The sequence below is a fragment of the Bacillus rossius genome, chromosome 1 (assembly GCF_032445375.1).
Source record: "Bacillus rossius redtenbacheri isolate Brsri chromosome 1, Brsri_v3, whole genome shotgun sequence".
Taxonomy (NCBI): domain Eukaryota; kingdom Metazoa; phylum Arthropoda; class Insecta; order Phasmatodea; family Bacillidae; genus Bacillus; species Bacillus rossius.
This window is the reverse complement of record NC_086330.1, coordinates 71,121,928-71,135,241: the sequence shown is the minus strand read 5'-3', so window position 1 is coordinate 71,135,241 and position 13,314 is coordinate 71,121,928.

Below are 13,314 nucleotides of genomic sequence, written 5' to 3'. Positions count from 1 at the left end.
ATATTTTTTTTTCGGGAATCTTCTTTTGTAATTTTAACTAGGCCTATTTTTAATTGAGTTTTAATTTTTGGCTAGTTCTTCAATGTGACAATAAAATTCTAATCAAACCATTCATTCATTTCGAAAGAGATCCTAATTATTTTATTAAAAACCATCCTCAGTTCAAGCTAACTAATTAATTTTGACCATGTTTTTATAGTTGTTCCTATATGGCGATCAATCGTGAAAGTTCATCACAAATATGCTGTTGTACGAATGTGGTTTGCATCACTATCAAACATTAATGTACATTCAATTTACAGTGCATGTTATATTCTTGTAAAACAAAGTTATTCCAAAACATTTATATTGGTATGATTTAAAACGCGTTTTAACGTACCTGCCATTGAAATCGTATAGAAGTTAAATATTTGTTGAAAACGTCATTGATTTAATTATTCACTATTAATTCAAAAGTTAATTTATGGTGGTCAACAAAATTGGTAAAAAAAATTATGCTAAACTATTTGGACTAATTAAGTAATATTAAATAAATATTTAACACCGCTTTTGTTTGTTTATATGAAAATAGATACGTTTACATTGTTACATAGATTGCATACTGACCGTATAATATGTTGTGCATTCCAGCTATTATGAGAATTTCAAATGCATGCTTAATATTTTATTCCAAGAAAATATATCATTAACTATTAAATTCTGTATCGTTTTATGTATCCACTTCTCACAGACACATTCTAAGCTATGTTAAAGTAAATTTTGTGTTGTTTTAATCATAATAAACTTGCACAGCCTGATTTTTATATGTTTAGTTATATTGCACTTTTTTAAAGAATATTATTGATGATATTAGAACAAATAACAAATTTAATTATTTTTTTTCGTTTTGTTTGTTAAACCACTGTAATCACGTAAAATATACAGACGAACCTAATGGTACTAAACGAAATATTACGTGAATTAGCCATAAAGTGTTTTGGTGCTTTTTTTTAATACAAGTTATTTTGCTTTGAGCCGAAATTCTTGCCACTTAAACTGTTAAAGCGTTCAGAATATCGTATAGAAAAAGTCATAAAATTCTATTTATGATTAAAAATTACTTTTTAATGATGTTCACATATTCATTTGGTTTTAATACTCACTCCACTCTGCATTTTGGTGTTTTATTTATTGAATATGTATCATGTTTAAATAAATTATTGTGTTTATAAAAGTTTTTTTTTTTTAGCATTTTTCCCTTATTTTTAGAGATAGGCCTCCCAACTTCAAAAATTTCATGAAACTTTCATACCTGAAGAAATATATATTATGTAATGGAAATTTTGTGTTTCAATACTATTAAGTGATTAAAAAATAAATTCAAACATTTTTCGTACTCTTTGATATGAAGTAAGGCTAAGAAACGTATGATTACTGACTTCTCTCTACAAGACAAACATGCAAAAATGTCACCATCATTAATCTGTTCTTATATTTCAGCATACTGTTACATTTAAATCCGTCAATTAGTTTGAAGTATATTTCAGAGTACAAAAACTTAAAGTAGCTTAACCTTTTTGTACAAGACATATAATGTAATGCCCCCTGCTTAGTACATAATTTACTGTCACAGTAAATAAGCCCTGTTACAGTTACAGATTAATAAATTCTCTCTTTCATGCATTTTTGTATCCTTAATGGGTGCCAGTACCCGTAGGTACCTAACTTAATTATTTACTAGTTAGAGAATAAATTTAATAATTACCACGTTTCCATGTCGGGTTCGAAACGTTTTAAGAACACTTACCGATTCGAAAACGTCCATGGAAACGGGTTATGAACGGGTTACGGGTTATCCAAAACGTTATGAGTTTCAAGGTCGATACACCAAAATTGTGGGATGGAATCGGATTGAGCAGAGGGAAAAATGGCATGGAAACTGTTATCGTATTGGAAACGGATTGAAAGTAAATACGCACAGCATTTGTTACAAACAGCAGTTGTTTATAACACTTTAAAGTGTGTTGTTGTTTGAAAATGACGAGTGTTAATAGGAATGTGTGGACAACAGAAGAAGTGTTAGTTTTGTTGGAAATTGTAAGGGAACGATAAATAATTAAAATGTTTGACGGGAGGAGGTACAAAATAGCGGAAATATGTAAGTTAGTACATGCAGAAATGGAAAAAAAAAGGCTACACTATGAAGAATCACGAGCAAATAAAAAATAAATGGAAGAGTCTGAAAACAGCATACAACACATGCAAGAAAGAAAATAGTAAAAGTGGTGCGGAACGAAACGAGTGTGAATACTACGATTTACTGGAGGAAATTCTCGGAAATAGGCCCTCAACAAGTACACAAGGTTTGGACTCAGGCATCGTCCCACAAACTGTGCAACCGATCACAGTAGAAGTTGACCCTAATGTGACAAACTGTGACATAAGTGAGTACCTGCAATCACCAAGCGATAATAGTAACTCAACAGCATCAACAACAGACAATGTTCCAAAAGGATACAAAAAAACAAACAAAACAAAGGCAGCAAATGCAGGCCTATCTGCCGAAGAGTTCATGAACCAGCAGAGACAGCTTTTGAATGAGTTCTTCCAGAAACAACAGTAACAAGAGAAGGTTGCTGCGGAAAGGTCACTTGAGCTGAAGGAAATATTAGGAACATTCACGTCAGCTATTGACAAAATTCTGAATGCTCCCCAAACTTATCAATACCCTGTTTTCCCAAGTTAACCGCCCCAGATGTTCCATATGCCAACCTCCTGCAAAACTCCAGCAACTCCTTTGCAAATGCCTCTTATGAACACATTTATCAACACTGCAAGCAACAGTGGAATGCAGAGTGTTTCTCGTGCAGAGCCTGAAAGTGTTATTGGTTCATCAGATGATGAAGAGCCCCCTCATAAAAAGAGATAATTTTAGAACTGTAGAGAAAATATTTGCAATATAACATGTTGCATATGACTGAACAAGTAAGAGTGCACTGTTTGTATTAATGTGACAACTGAGACGTTTTCAAAAAGAAATGTCACAATGCAGAGTTGCTACACGAAAGTAAAATAAACACAACTATGTTTTTGTTTATTTAGTGTAAAAGGGAAACACCAAGCTATTAAACAGATTGTCATGACTTTTACTATATCCTATATGTATGGACTATGTGTGAGTGTATGAGGTATAGGACTACAACGAATACATATATGGTAATTTATGCACACCAAATTATGTTCAGTTGTTTACCAATCCTATACTAGGAAGGGTATATTGTAATTTTTTTGCACAGATATACATAGAACCTTGTAGTCTTTGTTGTAGAAAAAACACTGATAATTACACATTACATTTAAACAAACAAAAAAACTTTGCCTACATTTCTCCACAACGTTCACCTCTATAAATTCACATGTCATTCGAGCCTTGATCTCCTAAGAGGGTATCTCAACATATAATTCTTTAAATTGTCCCGTACTGTTGCAGCAATTATGTCATCGTAGTCTCTTGTTAGTCTGCGAGGAGGCTGAGGAAACTGCAGTTCAGCTTGCTGGACAGCCTCCAACCAGCTTTGCTGAAAGGTTTCTTTCTTTGTTTCTATGATGTTGTGCAGGATCATGCAAGATATGACAACTTTAGGCACTGATGTGTAATACACATCGAGCCTCTTGGCCAAGCACCTAAATCTTGCTTTAAGCCTGCCAAATGCATTTTCGACCACCACACGCCCACGATTTAGGTAAACGTTGAATGATTCCTCTTCAGCACTAACATTACCTTTATACCCTTTCAACAGCCATGGCAGCAAAGGATAGGCAGGATCATCTAACAGCATTGCTGGAATTTCATTGTCATTAACTGTTTTGCTCCATTTTGGTATTATAACATCTGCGTGGTTATATAGCATAGAATCTTTCAAAACAGATGAATCGTGTGAACTTCCAGCATGTTGGCATGTCGCATACCTAAATCTGTACATGTGGTCTACAACTGCCATAACGTTGTATGAAGGCCACCCCTTGCGGTTTACAAAATCACGGTACCCATCACATGGTGGCAGAATTGGGATATGTGTCCCATCTATGGCACCAATTACGTTTGGTATTCCGCACATATTTTCGAAGCCTTCTGTTATTTCATGTGCTTCCATTTCATTTGGCATCGTAAGGTACTCATCTTTAAATTCTTTAATCAATGCATCACATACAACACTCACACATTTGTGTACTACACATTTGTGTGTACCAAACTGATTTGCCACGACTCTGTATTCGGCGCAAGATGCCAATTTGTACAGTGCAATCGCTACTTTCTTTGTAACCGATAATGGTTTACGTACACACATTGTATGAGGTTCAAGGTACTTGGTGAGTCGGTTACAGATGAAAATGAATGTTTTATAAGATATCCTAAAATTATTTAACCAATCTTCGTTACTAAAATCATACCGTACTACCCGCTCCCACCAATCATGACTCCTTTCTTTAACCCAGTACTTTCTTTTCGGTCGCTGTTTGGTTTCACGTCTTATGTTGAAATAATGCAAGTTTTGCATACATAATTGATGTACGAAAATGTTGCGCTCCCTTTGTCGTGCAGCTCTTTCTTGCTCCCACTTATGTAATAAATGAAATAAACCCAATAATAATTGCCATGCAGCAAGAAATATCAAGACTTTTCGCTTATCCATTCTATTTTCATACGGAAAGTATTTCGGAAGTAGCAGAATGACAAATCACCTGTTTGTGTTTATTTACTTACGTCTTCATTTATTTCATGTGAGCCAACATAAATTTCAATGTCGCCACCCTTATAACAAGCAAATATATTCATCGATTTGAAGTCGCTTTTAACTGGATCAAATTATTGCATGGAAACGGGTATCGTACACAAACTAAATTGGATACCCGAAACGTTTTAAAACCGACATGGAAACGTGGTAAATAATTATAATACTTTTATTGTTTATGGTAAAAATAAATAACATGACAAAGACGGCTGCTTACACATTCGAATAAAAAAACAACCTATTAAGTAGCTAATAAAATTACGTTGGGCACAACAGATACAAAAGTTCATTTGTTTAGGAGATAAAAATAATTTTAGCTAGTTCAATATTTGTCGGATCGCATGAAATTCCTATACTTCAAGACTTCTGAGTGAAGTCGTACAACATATTAATAGTGCCATAATTACAAGAAACTAGAGGCTTTTGTATTACCCAAAGGCGATAGATTTGAAACAATTATGATATTCAAACAGCAGATGATCGCTACTTCAAATAGTGCTATGAATCGGTGACGCGACTGCTCAGGATTCAACATAGCATATATTCATACCTGAAGACTTGATGATATATGGTTTTAGATAACACACCAATAAAACCATTACTCTCTGAGCTTCGCCGAAGCTCGGGCGTATTTTCCTTGCCAATTTGAGAGAAGTATCAGTGCTGTATATTAATTAAAATATCACGTCGGCAAGGCCCGACGTGACAATCCACATAAGCCACAAGATGGCCCTTTCTTCTCTTTCTTCATTCATAGCGTCTATAACCAACAATGTCTTTAAAAAGTCTGCCGATCTATCGGCCAATTACCGGCCTTGAATTAAGCATTTTAAAATATATTACATTTAACATTATTAACATAGAGAAAGGTTGCGAAGTTCAAAGCAATTATCCAAAACAAATATAGGAGTTAATTAACCTGAATGATATATAAATTTGTGACAAATAAAATTGTAAACAAATATTGAAAACATAAATTATTTTAAATTAAAGTTTCATTGTTCTGTGATCTGATGTAATATCACAATAAATAAAATGGAAAATCGTAACATGTTCCTAGAAAGTACCTTTTTTATAGACTACTTTCTCGATGTACTTACTTTACTCGTAGTTGGATAGCGGCTCTCCTTTGTATATTTTGAAACTTTTGTTTTGATTATTTTTACTTAAACTCACAAAAATTTTCCGATAGAGATTTTTATATAAATCAAAGCTTACAAACTGGGGAAATACCAGTTTGTGTAATGTAATATTTTACCATGTAATGATATTAACTATGCGGCAGCTTCTAAACAAATAAAAAAAGTGTTATAACTCTTTAATCTACTTTTGGGCGGTAAAATATAGGTCCAATTTTTATCCGATCTTAGTGGAAGGGCAAAAATTTAATTTTTTTGATGACACATTATAAAATATATGCTTTACTTATTATTTGTAATAATATGTCATTAAATTTACTTAAAAAATAAGAAAGTCTCGTCTAGGCTTATTATTTATAATGACAAAAACATTCATCAAAAATAAATACAATGATTAAAGAAACAAGAAATACTGGAGGAGCAGTGTTTAACCGGTCCAGGCTTAGGAGGGTGTACGGAAGTGATGTCTCTTGTAATGTACGTAACCTGTTTTACAATGTTTTTATTTGCTTTCTTCTAAGAAAGCAAATTGAATCGTGTACTAAAGACGTTAAATCCATCCGGTGTTGTTAATATGGTTATTTGTGATATATTAGTTGATTAGGTTTTTTTTTAATGAGCATTAAAAAATAGTAACATCCCTCAGTTCCTGCCTTGCTGTACCTTTATGTAAAATTTGTAAGAATTCTCTCATAAAAATTTGATGACTTATGTAAACTAACTTAAGGTAATATTTTCAGCCATTTACATACCTATAGATGTACTAACGTTGTTACACATAACGTGACCATCTTCTTACAAAAATTTTATTTTATATTTATTTTAAAACTTAATTTTTTCAATAAATTTTCTCAAATTACAAAAAAAAATATATTATATGCCTATTCTATTATTTTATTTTGGTATGAATTTACAATCAAGAATTTCTATGGACTTTTCAGGAAAGCCTCTCATTCCCAATTTACGACAGATGGTAAAGTACAAAATACTTTTTAAAATCATGTTTACAATAATTGCAGTCTTTTGCGGCCACTGCCCAAGAAGCTATATCTCTTCCTTTTTTTTAATTTCAAAATTGAGCTGCGTCGGCGCGTGGCAAGACATCGGCCACACACGTCCTGACGTCGGTCTACCGGTGTTCCTCCGGGCGACACTGAGTGGCCCGCCCCCTGGCCGTGTGCTAGCTGCTGGTCTCCGCTGAGCTGACTGCCGCCCGGGCATTTCAAGATTTTCTTATTTGGCCATACTCAAAAACTGACAGATAATACGTATTTAAAATAATCTAGGGGTGGTTTTTTTTTTTTTTTTTTTTTTTTTTTAAGAAAGTGCCGTTTTGAAATTCGGCAGCTGCAGCGCTGCGGTCGGCATTCCTCGCATGCGGTCTGTGTACCTACTTATGTTGGTAAAGCCACAGACGTGATTGCGGAAACATTCGACCGAGTTTAGGTTTTACGGAAATGGGTCAAAGCTTACAAAGATGGCCGGACGAATGTTCATGAAGAGGAACTAAGGAGGCGAACTTCTGTCATTACTGAAGATTTGCCGTGGTTTTTAGTTCAGCCGGCAGACTTCTATGAGGATGGGATTCCGAAGCGGGATGAGCGATAAGGTGCCTTAATATTAAAGATAATTATGTAGAAAAGTAGATTAAAATACAGGCTTTCATGTTAAAAATAAATAAAAAGTTCACTTTTTCTAATTTAAAACGCTACTTAGTTTTAAAAAAACTTTTTGTACAAACCACGTGCCTTTACTGGTACGAATAATTAACCAGACGTAGCTTAATACGTGTGAACTTTGGGCTGCAATATTTCGTTTGACAAATAAACTAAAGCATTAATATAACAACAAAATGAAGAGATCGTGCAGCTTCATTATATTCAAGAGAACCAACAAAGTGGTAAAATATCGTAAACGTCATGTATGTTCTAATAAAATTTACTCGGTTAGTTATATATAGGTTAATCTGAAAAATACCAAATTGCATAAACTGTGTTCACTGGTTTCAGCACTTAAAAAAATGCACTAGCAAGTATACGGTTTTAAACTTGTTTATTTAATGCAGGGTTTTTCATTCTTTCAAAAACCAACCACGTGTTATGTTTTAAATCTTGCGTGTCAACACGACTGGATGAAATGTGCACGCACAAAGCTCATCGCTTACGCATTTCGCATGCTAACATTCTAGCCTCAAAGTGCCGGAAGAATTTTAACTTACAAATAATACAAAAAGAAGTAACATGCAATATTATTATTTTTCGTATTTTCAACCATAGAATCATTTAAGCAATTACATTATTATGGTGCAGTGTCCTCCAGGAATAACGGAGTATGTATGTGTTATACATATGAGATGAAAAAGGAGCTGAGCTGGTTGTAAGTAGGTTGGATGAATAAATATATAAATAAAAACTAGAATACGAAATAAAAATAATGACCATTTAACAAGAACGGGGATAAAAATATTTAATAATTAATAACTCTTGGTTGACAGAAACGATAGAAGAGCTGTGAAATGTTGTCAGTAAACTAATCAGAGAACAGAAGCTGTAGGTGAACGAGGAAATGGAGCCTCAATCTTTCACTAATATTATGACATTGATCGTGAGCGCGAATTGAGCACAGACAAAATAATGGTCCTAACATTTAAATGGCTGTAGTGATATCACAATAGTGTGGCAGATGGAACGTGAAAGACGCAATGTGACATTAAATACGACGTTATTGTAAACATACGCTATCATTTTAAACCATGTGACAAAAAAAGACATTAAATGTTTCCAGAAATTACCTTCACACTAAATAAACGCAATCCATTTTATGGCTCCGTGTTTGTTTAGGCTGATTTTAGAAAAAATAATTTATTCAAATTTCATAAATTTCTTTCCGGAGAAGACATCGCACGTGAATGTATTTAATATACATCCCAAACGACTTAAGTAAATAAAACTTCAAATATTAACGAGGTAAAAAACAATGAAAAAATGTTAACCAACATTCAAAATTTAAAAATCAAATTTTCACGCTTATTTTAGTGGCATTACGCACACAACGCGAAGACACTGAAAAAATTTCTAATTAAGAAGTGTCTCTCGTCCTTTTTTTGCTTTGACGCCCCAAATGTGTAAAATTCGATTGGTTTTAAAAATATTTGAATGACGTAGTGTCCATCGCAACGCGCCTGGGGCACTTTGTGGTTTCAGCAGCACTTGTCGACGGAACTGCGAACAAGAGTGTCGTTGCGCAGGCCGTTGTGCCGTTGTCGAGGTTACTCATGTCAGCCTCGTACATTAAAGTATTGACTGCGTCAACACTACATTACAGATCAGTTATTTGAACAACAGCTTGTTCGTGTGTAAGCTGGAATATTACTTGCAAACAAACGCACTTCGTATCGTATTTGCCCAGTTGTAGTCGTATGTCATGTGCATAATAATAATAATAATAATAATAATAATAATAATAATAATAATAATAATAATAATAAACGATCAAAATTATCACTTGAAGAAACTTTAGACTAAGAATGGTTATTGTCCGGTGCTCGTCTTGGGTGTGTAACTGCAACATCTGGGTACCATTGGCCTTTAGAACTGCGAAAAAAAAGATATCCTAAATTAGGCCATTCAAGTTCAATTTAAAATAAAACCTACTGAGTTTAATGATTCTTTTTTAAATTCAATATTTTAGACAATAATGATACAGGTAATATTATCGTACATTGGTTAGAATGAATTGAAACATAAATATACGGTGTGTTGGGAATTTATATCCTCCGAAACTCGCCAGCTGCCTCCGTCATGACAGCTGTATTCCCGCGGCACTTGGATTGCACTGATGTTTGGTTGACGGAAGAAGCAGGCCGAGCGAGGGCCTCAGCGACTGGGGCGGGGGGCTAGCTCCCAGGCCAGCAGCGCGCTCAGCACGGACACGGGACACGCGTCGGACACGCGTCCGCACTGCGAGCCGTCCGCGGTCCGTCCGCGCTGTCCGGGCGCCGAGCTGTCCCCTGGAGGCCTGCAACCCGGGTGTCGGCGTGACTCCCAACACTCTAGTCTGAAGAGCAGCGTCTGCATCGCCAAGACTGTACTCTGTGGACGTGACCCATTTAACTGCGGCAATTACAATTCACATTTGTTAACTGTCATCGGGCATTTTGGTCAGCACCTTTCCCGCAAAGTTTTGAGGGTTGCAATATAGCGATGGTCTCGTGAAAATTCCCAACTCCACGTTTCACTAGTTACAAAGTTATTGAAGGTTCATCAAACACAATAAATCTTCAAAGATGAAATAAATACAAAGCAAAGTGACTTCACGTTGAATTTCATAACAAAACAATTTTTTAACACCTGAAAGTAAACTTTTTTTCAAAAGATCAAAGTTATTTAACGGACGTTCAGCGTACAAAGTGAATGCATAACTAATGTACTGACCTGAAGAGAGTCTTGAGTAGTTGCTGCAAGAAGCTGCCTCCGGAGTCGGAGAGAGCTGCAGCTTCGCACATAATCCTCTTCAAACAAGCCTTTCCGTCCAGGTCATGTCTGGAAAACAACATCGCTGCATTGAAATCGTCTACAACCCATTTTTAATAATTTTTAATGTATCAGTTCTCTCGATGTCCACATGTTCTCCAAAAATTATTTTTTTTAATTTAATGCTCGCTACGATGTGCTGTTTGTAATACAGTAATTCCGTTACTAAAGATAGATTTTACCTATACCTCTCCATGTGATGCACTAATTTTTTTAAATTTTTTTGTGAAGCAATGGTGTTTGGTAAAATTAATTTGATGCTTAATCTCAGGTAGATTCACGTGCATAAAATTCAATTACAAAAAAATTAAAAGTAAATTGTGCATTTAAGTGAAAATCTGCACTTTATTTAAACTCTTGATGTTTATAATTTTTTTTTGTCTGAAATTTTGTTTCAGTTTATAAAAATATTTATTGGTCTAGCTTGTATATATAGGTTTTCATTACTTTACCTACTGATTGATAATTTAACACTTTTTAAAAGTTTCTGTTATTAAAAAAAGTGAATGTATATACTAAGGCGTAATATATATGTTTACTGCAAACGAAATAAAATTTATTTTCTCTACAGAATGAATATAAGATTTTTAACAGTCAAATATTCGTTGAAACTTTTACAGCAGTAACTGTAAGTGGTGAAAACTTTTATATAATAAATTTCTCCTTTAATTTTCCACAAATTTAAAAATCACCTGGCAAAAACTTTAATAGGTAATAAACCAAAGTAATACTGATATTTTAGGTTGAAATGAAAAATTAATGAAGTGAAAAATGATACCGCATTTTCGTGTAACCTTCAAGACACCTGCAGCACAGGAAATCTACAGAAGAGCAAGTAAAATTCTTCTGAGGGAGAGGATACAGAACACGCGGCTGAATCTGGATCACACTTCAGAAATTTTGTTGGAAATCCACATGATGCTGCCTCTCTGTTTACAGCCTGATGACTGGGACTCTCTGGACAAAATAACAGCCAACAAAGCCTCAGCAGAACTGGAAAACTGCAAGGAGAAGCTCATAAACAATTCTAACATTCTTATTTAGAATCAGAGTCTACAATGGACTAAAATAAAATCGTGGTTACTCTTCATTACAAACATTTTGATGAAGCCAGCACAGGAGCTCTGGCAAATTATCCCACCACTGTAAAGCAGCGCTAAATTATTTTTCGAACTTCGAGGCAGGAAAAATCAGGGCTAAAACAATGGATTTATAATCGAAAGAGCACAACTGTCTCAATCAAACATCAGCAGTTATGTGGACAAAACTCTACTATAACTGAATAAATGCAAGAACATCGCTGTCAACTGTTGTTATGAATGCTGCTGACTACGATAACAAGATAAATAACTGAATGGCCGATCATACCTACAATGCACTGTCAAAAATCCTCTAAACAAAAGTTGATATAAAAAACTCATTTCTCTTTCTGCACTGTAATACTAAATAAAAACCGGCTAATTCTAATGGCAAACATAACACATCTCTATATACCTATATAACCACAAGTCACGGGAACCTTCTCGTCTTATAGTAATTATGACAACTCATTGACTCATGAAGTGGGAGCGTTTCTTTACAACCTGCTGAAACTATCCATACCACAACCTAAGTCATTTCTCAGAGACTCAAATACCCTTGTTAGAATCCTCCAAAATTCCTCATTGAAGAAAATTATTTGCTGCCGATTCTTTACTAAAATCCCAGTGGTAGATAGCACAGTAACAATAAGACTTCCCCGATCCAACTCAGGACCTCAAGGACTTATTAAAACTATGAGAGAATTGTGATGACTCAACATTCTAATTTAACCAAGGACTTTTTTTCGTCAATTGAAGGAGCTGTGTATATTACATAATTCGAGACAAAGGTTATCAAAAAAATGCATACAAATCTAAATGCTGGTATTGAAATGTACATTATACTTTTATCATCTGGTCACATGAGAGCGATAAATTGATACAGATTTTCGATCTCCTGAACAACCAGCATGATAATTGGAGATTGAGGTAACTCTACCTTTCCTGGATGTTCTTGTCAGTAGAACTGGAAGTAAACTAAAACACACAGGGTACAGTAAACATACAATCATAGACTGGTACCTAAATGTAGTCATTTCCACATTTGTCAATAAGGCACAGACTATGTCTGCGACGAATCCATCCTAAACCAGGACATTCATCATCTAAAAAAGTGTCTAGTAGCTAATGGCTATATAAGATAGAAATAGCTAGAGGGTTGAAGAACAATCAAAGAAATAGCTGTACAAAAACTATGACCATAAAGAATATTTTCCATCTATAACATACATCAAGGGCATAACAGAAAGAATAGGCCCAGTATTAAAAAAGCATATTAAACCAATTAAAGCTAGTAATTAAACTTAAGTCTTTTCTTATCACTGTGAAAGAAAAAATAATATGGACATATAAGAACCTTTCAGGAGTTTATGCAAAGACTTGCAAAATGACTTATCTGGGACAGACTTGCAGTATGATCTTAACTTGTCAAAACCAACATTGACAGATAACAAATTGAACAGAAACCACACAGTCACAGTAAAGCATTACAATGAAATCGGGCATGTAATCCACTTTGACCAAGCTCAACTTTTTGTAAATATTTTTTAATATATCCACAAATTATTTTGAAAATATATAGACATAAGAACACCCCATAAACATCAAAGTAAAATATAGATACCGATAAGTAGTGCGATGAAGCTTGTGCCGCCAAGATCACGTATGGTCATAATCAAATAATTAACCTCAGTCAAGGCTTGTCTTGAGTGGCCCTACCCACATTCATTCACAGTCACCCAAATGGCACCAATCACACCTCAGCTATAAACACCATGTCAAAATACGAGAC